This window comes from Balaenoptera borealis (genome assembly GCF_965194805.1).
Source record: "Balaenoptera borealis genome assembly, chromosome: 4".
Classification (NCBI taxonomy): Eukaryota; Metazoa; Chordata; class Mammalia; order Artiodactyla; family Balaenopteridae; genus Balaenoptera; species Balaenoptera borealis.
The window spans coordinates 12,643,892-12,660,233 of record NC_138861.1 but is presented as its reverse complement, the minus strand read 5'-3'; the positions used below and the strand labels follow the sequence as shown (position 1 = coordinate 12,660,233).

General features: G+C 34.2%; 1 protein-coding gene across 4 annotated transcripts in view; it reads right to left on the bottom strand.

The window, feature by feature from the left end:
* CCSER1 (coiled-coil serine rich protein 1) overlaps positions 1–16,342 on the bottom strand; it is a 1,297,084-nt gene that overhangs the window by 38,746 nt on the left and 1,241,996 nt on the right. The window lies entirely within an intron of this gene.

The following is a 16,342-nucleotide window of genomic DNA, read 5'->3' as shown; positions in this document are numbered from 1 at the left end:
TGCAAAACTCAAATAATGCAAAAAGAAAAGAAGTCCTAGTGTAAAAGCTTATTCTCTTAGCCATAATTGTCTCTAAATATTTATAAATTCCTCAATAAAATTAGAAATTTATTAGAGATTCCAACTATACATTAGTCATGGCTTCTGTATATAGTTTAGGCTTAAGTTATGACATGTGGTATGGAACTAGTCATTCTCGAGCATTCCTCTGCTGTCTTTATGAAGCATTAAGGCATTCATTCTCAGATTCTGTTGTGTATAAAAATTACATTATCAGCTAAAATTACTTCTGGTATGCACGCACCATAGATGCAGTAGTTCTGATGCAGCAGTTCTGGGGTTGGCTCGGAATTTTTGAATTATAACATGCATTTGCATTTCATATGATCCTAAGACAAGTAATCTTTATAGCATACTTTGAGTAAAATGTGTCCCTAAGGTAAATAACACCATCAAGTTTTTATATATGTAATGACCCCTAGCTATTATAGTTAAATCTCTGACTCCTAATTCAAAGAAGTAGCATTGTTTATAAAGTGTTACCATAATCAAACTGCATGCTACATATCAATTAGAAAACACATCTCCTTGAGTTTTATATCATACAAATTAGTGCAGTTTTAAATTCCAAATACAGGTAGCTAGAGTGACAGATATATAGCTATAGAAGACTACTTCAAGTGTGATTTCAATTAGGCAAAAAAAAACAAAAGTTGTATATAAATCCTGCATTTACAAGAGAACCTCTTCAGGAATTGTCCATATAAGAGGCTTGGACATGCAGAATCTCAACTAACAACTCAGTCAAGATTTGAATGCCCGGAATGGTAGACCAGAGACATAGTGATCTTTTCCCTTTCCCTTATAGAGAGTGGTTCCAGTACAAACATATTCTTGTCTACATGTACCAACATTTTCTATAAAGAACAAGACCACTGTTTACTACCATGTAATACTAAAAACAACAAATCTGCTCAAAAGACAACAAAGTAGAGGGGAATCCTTAGTATTTTGAGTCTTACTCCCAAATTAGATGCTATTCATGGTAAGACTTATGGTACTCCTTCAGGTGCATGCACAGAGAACTTTTATTTCTATCTATCTGAGAATCATATCAGGAGAAAAATGATGTAGGAACATGTTATGAGTTAGGTAAAAAAAAAAAAAAAAAAAAGATTCGATAAGTCAGTGTTTCTCAACTGGGACAATTTCTCCTCTCAGGGTTCATATGTTATGTTCAGGATGGAGGGCAGTATTCGTGTATAGGGAGAATTAACAAAGAAATAACAAAGAATTATCTAGTCCAAAATGTCAATAGTGTCAAGGTTGAGAAAGCTTGCCACAGATTAAAATGGTAATTCCCTCCAATATTTCCCTGAATTTACTCAAGAACTCAAGAGTGAAACATTTTCCGGACTCTGACAGTTGATACAACCATAGATCTAATTTACCAATTGAGGTTCAATCATCTCTTTGGTATACTCATTTGTAACCATGTCAACTGCTTATCTCACAGCCCCTCAGTTTGGTGCCTATCAGCCTCCAGCATAGACAATGATCCAACACAGGAAGTCATTTAGCTGCAGTAAGTAATTGCTCTTTATTTCATTCTGTTAGGAAGCACTCTTGCTTATTGATTTTGGGCTGCACCTGAAGCATCGCTACAATTTTTTTTCTAACAACCTGAATCTGCTCCTACCGATGAACTAATGCTGCCTTTCTGGCAAAATATGCTACACCAAAGACACAGAGCAAGGAAAGAGTGCACATAAAGTCAAACGCTGCCATGAGAAAGAGCCAGTGACTGGTGCTTTCTTATCTACCACCACCAGAGATGAAACCGATTGAAAAGGAACAAATTAGAAAGACGTGACATGCTGTTTCCCTGTTCCCTACTTATTAATATTAATTAACCTCAATATAATTATGTGGCTGCATGCGTTTAAGTAGCAACTCTCGATTAGCTTTCACACGAGTTGTCCGGGGGGTCTGCTTTTAAAGCCCTTATCTGTGGAAAATTTTCCTTTGACTAACAAGTAATTTTAGGTAGTAAAGCATACTAGTTAAGAATCTGTGCTCTGACATGTGCTTAGATAATATCCTATCTTAGTCACTTAAAGGCTGTATAAATTGGCAAATTCTTTACCATCACTGAGCTTTGTTTTCCTCATCTATTAAATGAGGATGTATGGTTGTCATAAAAGGATGATGACGTGATTGATAAAAGACATGAACAAATAGAAAAAAAGCATCTGTAATGACAAGGATGTGAAACTCAATTGTCAGTGAGACAACTGTTCAAAGTGAGAAACAACAAAACAGCCTACCTGAGGTGCAGACTTCCCAGTCCCCAAGGCCCATGAATGAGGTCCTAAAATCTTGGCTTTACCGTTCTCACATGAATTTTCATAGAGTCCCTTCACCATTTTGAGGATTCAGGCTCTGTACCTGTCTATTCACCAAGAACAAATAATTGATGCAAGATACTTGAGAATCTTCCTGGGTTTTTAACTAAGAGTATTTGAACTACAGGTCTTTCCATTTTTCCAGCCACAACATCTCTCATCACACTCAAACATCAGGCTTTCCTTAGGGCCATCTCCACAAATATAAAGAGGTATAACAAAGCATCTTACTCTTAGAGAAGATTAAAGAGTCAAATGAGATAACTTACATGTCATGTGCTTAGCACAATGTTTGGCACATCATACTATTAGGATGATGGTTACTGTATATAAGAATGTCAGCATAGTAAATAGGAACATGATGTCTACAACACAAGATATTTAGTATTTCATCACAATGAAATTTTCATACATATGTTAAATCCTATCACGAATAATGTATAACTATGTCAAAATATAAAAGATTAAATATGCAGCATTATAAAGGAAATCATTGGATTTTTCTTCACCTTGCCCTGCAACTGGTAGTAAATCATTGCTATCCTCAAGCTGATAATGGTCTTCTTGCAATAAGAAGCATTTCCCATTATTTCCAATGTGTAAATATATCTGGAAAATTTGGTCAAAGTTTTTACTTCTATCCCTCATCACTGTGTCGATATGAAGCTAGAACTCACACTACTTTGAAGCTAGGGTAAAGTGCCATTTCTCTATTAATGTGAAAAAAATTTAAGAAATTTGATTTCTTTCTTGGCATTTATTGTGGGTTAAAATTCAAGTTATATTGTGTTGTAATTTACAAAGGAAAAGTAAAAACGGCTTTTGAAATTCGGCTTGTCATGACCATGAAACCACTTGCCCTAGGTAAGCCTACAGTGCATGCTGTTTCTTCATCTTCTGTATTTGCGGTATTAGCCACTGAAGAAAAGGTATTTCAGTTCTACCATTTAGTAGGACTATTTAGGGTTTAGGTAACAGAAAGTATCTCACTTCTTTTGATGCATTTACTAGCCTTATTGTGCAGCATGGTTTACTAATCCCTTCTTTCCAGAAGCCACCTAGTCTATTCTAACACATTCTTTGAGAAATCCTTTTCTGTGGAAATATGTTCTCTTTTTCCAGTTAACATTTATTCATAATGTTGCAGTTAAATTTTGCTTGTTGCTTATGTTTTCACCCTATAGTTACTCTTTTATATCATGAGTTATCTAAGGGAGAGGATGATACTTTTTTAAAATATGTATTCCAAACCAGTAGTAGACAGCTATAAATCCTCTATACTCTCAGAAGAAAAGATTGGGAAAGAAAAGGATGATGCAATGAAGAAAGTGTGTATTAAGGTGGGTAAGCAGGTTACAGGAAACATTTTAGACATATCTTTATGACTCAGTTTTTAACCATGAAGCACTTAATGATTTGTCTAATATATATTATTCAAATCATATAGATACATATATAGATGAATGGACAGATAGATACACACATATACATATACACTGTCACCACCAATGAGTATTTCTGTATATATAATTCATTAGCATATCAAACACGTAACAAAATAGACATACTTATCTTCATCTTATCTTTAGGTATCTGTTAACCTACATAATTACTGCCAACTGCAGAATAATCAATTTTGTTAACACTCTGGGGTGGGGGGGAGCGAAGACATTCTGTAGAGAATATGAATAAAAAATATTCCCCGTGATTGTGGGAAATAATATTCCAGAACATTTTAACCACATTTAACCATCAGGATACAGTGTTTCTCATAAAACTAAAGCTATATAATGACTCAGTTGACTGATTTTAAAGAGTTAGTTTATATGACAACCTAAGAAGCAGTCTAGCTGTCTAATTCCTGATATCAGTGGTTTTCAAAACTTCAGTGTGGTCAAAGAATCACCTAGGAGGCAAATTAAAAATGATACACTTTTACCTTCAGAAAATTTGAAGCATTAAGCCTGCTGTATTGGGACCTAGATTCTGCATTTTTAACACAGTTTCCAGCAAGTTGATACTTTACTATGTAAATATTTTCTGAGTATTTATTACACTTAATAAAATAATTTTGGAATTTTTTTCAAAAGTCCTACTGAAAATAACAATACATGTCAAGAACTGTGAAGGGCTGGAGACTTCGCTCTGCTTACAAAATGACAAGTTGGCCCACCATAGTCTCATGGATGTTGTCAGAAGACATTTGAATCCAGGGTCAAGACCCAGGGACTTTATGCCTTGGCACAGCAGGCAGCATAAGCTTTATGTGCACATCAATTCCCCGTGCTCCCAAGTCTCCCAGTGGGTCACGGGCAAAGCAGCCCAGGTGGATGCTGCATAAGAAAGATTTACATCATAGTTGAGGAAGCCCAGTCTTTTAAAAGGGGCTACTATCACACCTGTCCAACTTGCATTTTAAACATTAATGCTGAATGTCCAAGAGTTTTTGTTTTTGTTTTTATCAGAAGAACCATCCACAGTTTCTAACATATAATTTTGCCTTACACAAGCAAATGTGTTTACCAAAAGAAATGCATTCACATGATAAGAAACAAAATACTAATTATTGCCTAACTCATTCAAAGTTTTATTTTTATGGCACAGTGATTGAGAGCAATATATTCCTAAAGTGAAAGGCAGGAGAATCTGCTGGTTCAATTCAGCATTTTGAATAAAATGTAATATTCAAATATTCTCAAGTGTTGCTTAAAGACGTGTTAGATCAGAATAAATTGAAGATGTATTTGGCAGGACCCTTAGAAGGTCCTTAAACAGGCTAGATATAGTATTTCTTGATGCTTAATTCAATTTCATAATCTCATTGTTCTAATACTATTCATTGGAGTTAATTTTATTCCTCCTGATGATAAAATATTATATGCTAGAATAAATTGTGACTTCTGAGGCATTTTTTTCTCTGCCTTGTTGGAAAAGTTACGGAATCCACAAGAAGACCTCTTTGAAAAGTAATTTTCGTGTGACTTAGTCTTCCTGGCAGTTTTCCAAGTATCTCTGGAAACAATGGTCTTCCCTCTCATTCATCTTCTGGGTATTTTCAATTACCAAATATTTCTTCCTGTGGCCCCCAAACTCTAACTAGCAGCTTAGCATAGACACAGTAACTACAGCCTCGTCAGGGAGACACCCATGAGCCGACTGAACCTAGAGCTAACTCATACACCTAAAAATACAACAGGTATTCTTGGTAGGTAGTCACATTAAAAAAAGTGAAGACCTGTGGTAAATATCAGATTTTTATGGGTCACTTAAACATGCTTTTCCAAGTCTCTGAAAGTGTGTTAAAGAAGCTATCCAGTAAAGTCATCTGAAAAGTTCCAATCAAAATAGAAAAATTATGACTTCTTACCAGGGGGTTCATATATGTTGACCTTTAACTATATCTACTTGTTTTAAAGTGGTAGTCATTTAAGTTCAAATACATTCTAAAAGATCTACATTTTTTACTCTCTTCTCCCAAATTTTGTGTTTTTGATGTCATATTTTACAGCTTCATATTTATCCGTTCACTGTTTATTGTTATATTTGCTTTTATAATTTTTTGTCTTTTGATCTTCATACTGGCTTATTTAAATGGTTAATCCTCAGTCCTTACTAGATATTTGCCTTTCCTAGTGGGATTTTCCCTTTCCTATAGATTCTTACTTCTTTTCATCTAGAGAAGACACTTTAACCTTTAACATTTATTTTACGGTAGGTTTAGTATTGATGAACTCTTTCAGTTTTTGCTTGTCTGAGAAATTCTTTATCACCCCTTCAATTCTAAGTGATAATCTTGCTGGGTAGAGTATCCTAGGTTGCAAGGGTTTCCCTTTCAGGACTTTGAATGTATCATGGCACTCCTATGGCCTGCAAAATTTCTGCAAAGAAATCAGCTTATAGCCTTATGGGGATTCCCTCATATTAAGACTCATTGTTTTTCTCTTGCTGCCTTTAAAATTCTCTTTATCTTTCACTTTTGCCATTTTAATTATGATATGTCTTGGTGTGGGTTTATATGGGTACATCTTTTTTGGGATCCTTTGTGCTTCCTGTACCTGGATGTCTGTTTCTTTCTTCAGGTTTGGGAAGTTTTCAGCATAATTTCCTCAAATAAATTTTCAACCCCCTTCTTTCTCTCTTCTCCTTCTTGGACTCTTAAAATGCGATGTTGGTATGCTTAATGTTATTCCAGAGATCTCTGAAATTGCTTTAATTTCTTAAAATTAATTTTTCTTTCTGCTGTTCTGAATAGATGAGTTCCATTATTCTACCTTCTGGATCACTTATGCATTCTTCTGTATCATTTAGTCTGCTATTCATTACTTCTAGTGTGTTTTTTATTTCAACCACTGAAGTCTTCATTTCTGATTGGGTCTTTATATTTTCTAGTTCCTTGTTGAAGTGCTCATTCTTTTTTTTTTTTTAAGTTTTTTTTATGGCTGTGTTGGGTCTTCGTTTTCTGTGCGAGGGCTTTCTCTAGTTGCGGCAAGCAGGGGCCACTCTTCATCGCGGTGCGCGGGCCTCTCACTATCGCGGCCTCTCTCGTTGCGGAGCACAGGCTCCAGTCGCGCAGGCTCAGTAGTTGTGGCTCACGGGCCTAGTTGCTCCGCGGCACGTGGGATCTTCCCAGATCAGGGCTCAAACCCGTATCCCCTGCATTGGCAGGTGGATTCTCAACCACTGCGCCACCAGGGAAGCCCGAAGTGCTCATTCTTTACATCAATTCTTTTCCCTAATGTAGTTAACATTTTTATTACCACTGCATTGAATTCTATATCTGGTAAATTATTTATTTCTGTTTCATTATCTGTTTTTCTTTTCAGGGGTTTTCTCTTGCTCCTTCAAGTGAGAGTAGTTTCTCTGCCTTTTAATTTTGCTTAACTTTCTCTGCCGCTATGAATTTAGGTGAAACAGTTACCTATTGCAGTGTTGATAATGTACACCCTCATTCAATTTCTTTCTCACCCTCAGCATATGGGTCTACATCGATCTAGAATTTGTGGCTCTGAGATAGGGATGCTTAGCCATGATTACTCAGGAACAAAAAGTCATCGTCCTGCTCCAGCATTTCTGACTTTATCAACCATATGGCAAAAATCATCTTCTCAGCTGCAAACGTCACACTACTGACAGTCATCATTGACTTCTCATTCCGTAGCCAACACATATATTCAATTATATAGTCATTCTTAACACTTTCCATCTCTTTGGCCTCTTCCACTACTCAGACCATGATCACTGACAACTACAAGTGGAGACTACCTGTTCCTTCTGCCTTGTTCTTGCCTACCTTGATCTACTCCATTATCCACAATGCAGCCTAAGTGATTTTTGGAAAATAATTTTAATCATATCATTCCCTTGGAAGCTCCAGTGTCTCCCATTGATCTCAGATTAAACTTCAAACTTCCTAAATCATTTTAATGCCCTTCAATACCTTTCTTGCCTCCTTTGTCATTTCTAGTATTTTTGTATTCTAAATTCCAGTCATGCTGAGATCTTTTATTTCCTAGGCCACAGCATATTCTCTCATCTCTGTTTCCTCTGCTAGAGACTTTCTTTAGTCCCTCCTCACTTGGCTAATTCTACTTACCCTTCAAGTTAGAGGATAAATGTCAGTTCTTCCAAGAAACCTTCCCTAACCCCAGAGTTACATGCCTGTCCAAGGGCTCTGATGGCAGCCAATAAATAAACATAATAGCCATCTCACTATGTTGCAATTTTCTGCCTATTCTTTATATCCAACCATATCATAGAAACCAAGAGAGAAGTAGTTATGTTTATTATCATGCAGTTATCTTCTCACTGCCTAGCACATGGCTGATACAGAGTAGATACTTTGTCAACATGTAACGAATGAAATATGTTAGTGCACTATGCCAGGAATATTATGGTGAAGGGATTACAACTGACCCTTGAACAACACGGGTTTGAACCACACAGGTCCACTTATATACAGATTTTTTTCAATAAAAACATTGGAACTATTTCATGATTTAGACAATTTGAAAAAACTTGCAGATAAACCACATAACCTAGGAATATATTTAAGAAAAAGTTATGTCATGAATGCATAAAATATATATAGGTATTAGTCTATCCTTACATAGGCATAAGTGATATTTAGTGTGAAATTAATAACCTGTTAGTTTTCTGTTTTATGACTTCGCTTTCTAAGAATTATTACCATACAATATGCTTCTCTCTCATAATTGTAAAAAGTGCTTATCCAGTCTATCTTTATAGTAAGAGGTTTTTTTCTATGTAACAATGTTTCCAATACTGTATTATGAATATGATTGTAATACTGTATGCCATAAAATTTTTACAAAATTTCATTCATTAATGTGTAGGCTAGGCTACTACAAAGCAATCATATCAATTACACTAGGCTACCATAAAGCAATCATATTGTTGCTGCTTTAATAACAATGCATGAATCATTATACCTGTAAATAAATACGAATTTCTTTTTCATATCATCTTTTCATTTTTGATGTCTAGTGTTAGTAATACTTATAACATCTACAGTGTTTTGTATCATATAAGAAAATATTGATGTAAATAGTAGCAGACAATTCATCTTGTAAAGATATAATGTAAACTTATGGTATCAATAAATACAGTACTGTAAATGTATTTTCTCTTCCTTATGATTTCCTTAATATTTTTTTCTCTAGCTTTCTTTACTGTAAGAATGCAGTATATTATACACATAATATACAAAATATATGTATATTGACTATGTTATTGGCGAGGTTTCTGGTCAACAATAGGCTATTAGTAGTTTGCGGGAATCAAAAATTTTATGAGGATTTTTGACAGTGCAGGGTTTGGTGCCCCTAACCCTGAGATTGTTCAATGGCCAACTGTATATAGATATAAAAATTTACTATGATGTAGGAAATTTATCTGTCCCTAGGCATTCTGATAACAAAGTTATCTTTTAAAAAGTTTGAATGTGAAAAGAATTGTCAAAATATAAGGTGATGATTTTTGTCCACTGAACCTGGCCAAGTACACTAAGAATGAAGTTAATGGTGCAGGTCTTTATTCATATCACTCCAATTGGCAAGCACTATGGTTACTTTAACTGTTTTGACCATAGAGGTCCCAGTTGCACTTATCCAAAAGGCAATGTTTTACTCCCTTTATGATGTGGAATTATTTAGAATAACAAAGGTAGTCTAACTTCAGCTTTTTGAGGAAAACTAAAGTGTAAATTAAGTAATTTTTAAGAAATTAAAATATTCTAAGACATTCTAAGGGTTGAAAGTATACAAAGATGACTAAGGCAAAGTCCCTGCCTTAAGCAGCCCATAGTTTAGAAATGAGGCAAGTAATTACGTGCAAAAATATAAGGAAAACTAACAAACAATAGCTATAATAATAATAATAAAAGATGTCATGAAGATAGAAGAGTGGGCAGTATTGCTTTCAGCAGGTTCAAGGAGTGAGATCTGAAGAATGTTACGGAAGATATCACATGAGGACTTGGTGGTGGCTAAAGTTTGGGTGAGTGGAATAAGGATTTCCATGGGGAAGTAGTAGCATTGTCATCAATGACTTGTACTAAAACAAGGGAGTGCAAGGCCTGTTTGGGGAGCATCAAGTATCCATACATGTGCAGTGTATACTGAATGGAAAGACAGTGGTGTGGTAAAGAAGTGCTGTGGATGAGATTGGAAAGTAGGACATGAATGCTATATTCAAAAGGGCTTTAGTCAGTGAGTAATAAGGATCCATTTAAAGTTTCTAACCAATGTGGTTATTCTTCAGGAATGAACAAGAGTTTAGGTTGACTTTATCTTGACATTTTTGTTAAGCTCTATGAATTTTGTAGAAAGTGTCAACCCCATATAATTTGATGCTGCCCCTCCTGAAATAAAGAGGGAGATTAAAGTGGTTTGAATAGTACAATGAAAATTTGCTACCATTGAAATGCTAATGTAGATGCAGCTTTTGCTGAAGTGAATTTTTGATCATGGGAGATGTAGATTTCAGGAACAAGAGATTTCACTTTTTATCTGAGAAATATTTTCAAGAGCATAACTGTTATTATAATATCTTTAATGAATCATTTCTGTTGTTTATTTTCCCATTCACCTTATGCCATCATCATATAGAAGAATCAGCAATTGTTCTTTAACTACATGTACAAAGAGAAGAAAAATATCTGTAATCCTTCAACCCTTTCATTTTCCTTGAGTACTAATCAGTTCATGATCTCAATGAAATTATGTAAAATATCTTTGCCATACTAAGACCATCTTTGGAATCTGAGTAAGTTTATGATAAAATAATATTCGATCCATGTTCTTAGATTGGGTAGTTTCCAGTTTTCTACTTCTGCAAAGCAGCTGAAGAGAAAATAAAGGACATAAAGAACAAAGCATATAAACTGATTACATTGCAAAGTATAATTGAAAACACGTGCACTGCAATATTTGCGTAAATGGCAGTCATATAATTGTCAGTTCTTCTTTCTTTAAAGTAGGCATATGGTTAACAGGAAATAAGTTTGAAATAATCTTTATGTGGAAGCAAAATTACTTCCTCTTTAGTATTCATTTCTTAGCAGAATACTTAACATGTCCTGTATTTGAATATAAAGAATCTTTTGGAAGTACAGTAATGATTTGTGGATTGGATTAAACTCACAGCACATTTCCAATCCTTAAACTATGTATATTACACAATAAAAGATATTAATTAATTGAAAATATGATGTAGATCAGCACTTTTTACTTCATAATAAGGTAGCATCATTTTCAAATCTACAAATTAGATTTTTTAAAAGGCTCATGAACACAGTGTAGATAGTTACTAAACGTTGTAGCCATCGTGAAACTCCTTGTTAGTTCGTTTCATAATTCATAGTGTTCTTCTGAAAAATCCTTATTATACAGAATTTTAATTATATTTTACTTTAAGGGTCAAGTCCTAAACTTTTCTCTCAACACAGTTTTTAGGGTTTTAACATTCTTATATATTGTGTACCTGTTAATACGGCAACTTTATTTGTAAATGTATAATGTGCTTTCATATAATGTATTATATATACTATATGGGTAATTAATCAGACTCATATTCAAAAAACTGAAATGATTCTTTATTACTTTAAATAGGATTGTAGGGTTTATTGAAACTGTCATTCTGAGAATTACTGATGGATCTGGGGCTCCTACGAGGGTATAAGAAACTATGTAATTTATATATACTAGCTCAAGTCAAATGCATTATCATGCATTGATAGGCAATTTAGCATAGTAGAAACAGCATACACTTGGCATTAGGCAGTCCTGAATTAAAATTTTGGCTGTAGAGTACTTTTTTTGCTACGTAACTTTGGACAGGTTATTTAAAGTGTCCAAGATTCTATATTCTTACCTATTCATTAGGGCTAATCCTTATCTCTCAGAGTGTTGTTGATCTTAGATGACCTGTGTAAAGTGCATAGAACAGTGTCTCTTATCAGGATGCTTCTTTACTACCTGTATCAGTTTTATACATAGGTGAAACTGTGACCTTGTTTCTATTATCAAGAAATCTTGAAATGTAACTGAATAGCAGAGAGAGAGTTCCACAAATGAAAAAGAAACACCTGCCTGCATCAATGACTCTCTGTCTCTCTCCCTCTCCATACACACACACACACACACATTAACAGGTAAATGCTTTTAATTGCAGGGAGCTGTATATTTCTGTGTATAGTGGAGCGAAGCAGATGGAGGCGTCAGAGTTGTGTATGTTCTGCCTCCACACATAGCATGACAGGACTGATCTGAGACCTCTAAATCAAACCTTTCTGCACGACTCTACTTATACGAAAGGCGGCACAATTAACTAACGAGAGTTCCAGTTACTATACTTGTGCTTCTGGGCAAATAGTTAATATCCTATCCAAGTAGGATATATTTGATGTAAGACTCATGCACCTTTAACTTAACTAGGTCTTTTTCTTGCCCAGTTTAGGCACAGATTTCTGGAAATGAGGGCCTTCAGGAGGGGCTGTCCTACCTCCAGGTGCTCAGAGTTTAAATTTGGCATCTTTTACAGGACAACAGCTGCTCTCTTTGCAAGAGATGGAGCATGGAAAGAAGATAAACCCTTATGCTATATAGGGCACAAAGAACAGCTTGAAGTAGAATACTCTGAAAACAATGATACTTAATACAGACTACAGGGGAAAAAAATGTTACCTAAGTTCTACTTTAAGAATTTTTAAGGGCAGCATTACAATAATCCTATTTTAAAGATGGAAAAGAGTTCCCGATTTTGAAAGACCCTATACTACAGAGAAAATGTCTCCAGACAATAATGGTATGTTAACTTCTCAATATCTTAGAGTTAAATCCAAGATTTTGAACTTTAGTGGCAGAGAGAAGAAAACAACTTAGATAAAATGCAGTTTAAGTAATATTAACTCTATTTTCTAGACGTTTTCAAACATCATTAGCACAATACAATCCTTACTAAAATTACCAGTTCCCTTATATACATGAGATCTACTTTAGCCAAATCTTAAACAAACAGGGAAACTGCATTCATGAGGTCAGATAAAATGAGATGTAAAACTATATAATCATATATAAATAAATGTGGCCCTACAAATAGTTTTACTAAATATATAGTTAAATTACATCCATGCTACATCCCATGGAAGAAATCTCTGTAAGGAATATATGTTCATCAGAATGCTCCTTTTGAGTATTTTACAAGTGGATATATACAGATATAGGGAAATCAAAAAATATTTAAACATTAGAAATAATTACTCTTATCCTGTGGCCAGAGTTTAAAACCTATTTATTATATGTTCATTTTTTTAGACAAAAAATATTTATTGAGCTCCTATTAAATTTCAGGCATTATTTTAGCAACTGTGAACCAGACCAAACTTTGCCCCTCCTGGACCTTACATTCTATGTAGGGGAGAGAGAGAAAAATTTATAAATAATCCATTCCTATATTGCTAAAGGTATAAAGAAAATGAATAAACAAAAGGAGCTTTTGAATGACTAAATAAAGGGACAAATGCTAATTTAGTTGAGTAGTCAGATAAATCCTCTCAAAGGAAGTAAATTTTAACTTGAAACCTAAATTATGAGTAGAGGCAGCCATATAATCTTCTAAGGAGAAAGAATCCCAGTAAAAGCAAATAGTATGTTAAAGACCTCAGAGCCAAACGTGAATACCAGTGTGTGAGCAGAGGAGGATGTGAGTGAATGTTGTAGAGAACAAGGTCAGAAAAGTATTCAGAAGGGTAATCACTTAGTCTCACAATAAAGATTGTCTTCCATTGTAATTATATTAAAGTACAGGATAATCTGAAGCAGAAGAATGATGGGATAAGACACAACACTTTGAAAAAATGATTTTGGCTCCTGTATAGAGGGTAGATCTACTAGGTTAGAGTGAGAAGAAAGAATTAGTAAGCTATTACTAATTAGGCCAGGAGAGAGATGACTCGGAGTTTTGGAGGTCCCTAAATACATTTATTTAAGTGTAAGTTATACGTGTGTGTGTGTGTAGTTTTGTTTTCATATTTGAAATAAGTAGTTTTCAGACATCAACTATTTGTATAGGCCCTTGAAAATTCATAAGTACTAGCATTAAGCCTGAAATACCTAATGGGTAGAATAGCTTTGATGCTTTTCCTTTATTTCTAATGGTCCATATGTTGCTGCCTCCATAGGTGTCATGTGAAGTAACCTGAGCGTAATGAATTAACGAATAAAATTGACTGGAGTAGCTTACAAATGTGGTCAGTTCATGCAAAAAGTACTCTAATTGTAAGTAGTTGAATAATTTACTTCAGTTACTTTTGGAGCCTAAGCATTTGTTCGTTTAGTAAATATACACCAGTGGCCACTCTTTGCCAGGCACTGTGTTGGGCATTAAACGTACAGCAAGGAACAAAGACAAACTGCTCCTCGAGCTTATGAAGTTTTGATTTAGCCATCCAGATATAAATGAACAAATGTTCTTTCAGTTAGGAGTAGTTTTTTGTTTTCAGAGAACAGTGATATTAAGGTATATTTCTATATCAATGGAATAATCCATGTATTCAACATTTAATTATTAATTACCTGCTATCTTTTAAACCCAATATCAATGCCAGATAATTAAGCTTCAACAGACAAATTGTCTGTATTTGGTGATACTGCTCAAATGTTTCTGTTTAACTTTTTCCAAAAATAAAATACAAAGAACTAAATAATGTTTTATTAGGTAAACTGAGGAAGAAATAGAAATTATGTGAGAGCAAAATCAACTAAACTTCTAAATTATATAGCTGATTTTGCTTTGGTACCAGTGATAAAAATGGGACTTTTTATAAAATGAAACATTTTTTGTTAATTTGAGTGACTAAAGTATATGCATCTAGCATTTTGAACATTTATTTATTTATTCATTCCTCTGTCAATTCATCTATCCATCTATCAATTGATTTGTTACAGGTAGTAAAACCTTTTGCTGATGAGGGCAATAATGTTAAAATTTGATTTGTTATATTTCTTCTAGTGTTTTACATTTTCAGTCTTTCCTTCTTTCTTTACTTTTGCTAATGATACCCACTGGCCAAAGCATAGAGTGATAGAATGAGACGTTTCCATTTAGATCAATAACAACTCTCAAAAATGTTAAAATATGATACTATTTATAAAAATCTATAAGTTGCATTAAAAGTATAGGATGCTGTTCCTATAATAATGGTTCATAAAATAACATGAATGAGAATGATTATGTGATAATATTATTGATTTTAGAATTGGTAAAACATGTATGACTCACCATTATTTTAATAATTTATTTGCAAAATTTTCAAAAGCAACTAGGATCTCCCTTGGCAATAACTGGAATTTGATTTTCATATGTTCTTTGGAAAATATAAATTCATAAATAAAAAGGAATCCAGAATTGTAATATCTAGTCCCCTGAATTCAAATAAAAGGAACAGATGGATTAGTAAATTCATTTTAGTAAGCTCAAGTATTAAGCCCAGTGCTAAGAAAATTGTTAGGAATATTCCTGAGAGAAAACTATTACCTACATCATGAGAGTGTAACCTTGCAGACTACAAAAGCTTGTTTCACTCCACAGCCAAAAGAACATAGACAACAGCTAACAATATGAAGCCAATTACACAGGCTTTAAGTAAGTTTCTCTGGGGAACGCTGGAGGGTGCTCAAGGTGAACTAGTATGGGAAAGGAAGACAATATTAGAATCTTAAATTATTTTTATAAGAAGGAAATTAAGATTGGCATCCCAAACCCTTTATCTCTTTAGGTAATACCCATCATGCCATGTGCTTTAAGTGGCTCCAGCAAACAGAGGCACAGAAAGGTTGACAAGGGCACAAATTCTGTAAGTTTAGTTAATAGGAGATAACATGACACATACTTAACTGAACACATGTCTACTTGCACGATCACTGTATACAAAAAGCAAAGAAAGAAACGAGGAGCTGGCACTTCTGCTCCTATAAAGAACTATTTGATAGCCACATGATGAGGTAAATTTATCTCATTAAAGATAAAGAAGATAATTTCTGATTATTTGAATGATTTCTTAACTGAAACTTTATGCCTGTTGATTAGTAACTCCACATTTCCCCTTCTCCTTAGCCCCTGTCAACCACTATTCAACTCTTTGCTTCTATGTACAATATTTGACTGTTTTAGATAACTCACGTAAGTGGAATCATGCAGTATTTTTCTTTCTGTGGCAGGCTTATTTCACTTAGCATAATGTCTTCAAGGTTCATTCATGTTGTCACACATGAATGAATGGCAGGATTTCCTTCACGAAATTGAGTTATTTGTAGTGAGGTGGATGGACCTAGAGACTGTCATACAGAGTGAAGTAAGTCAGAAAGAGAAAAATAAATACCGTATGCTAACACATATATATAGAATCTAAAAAAAAAAAT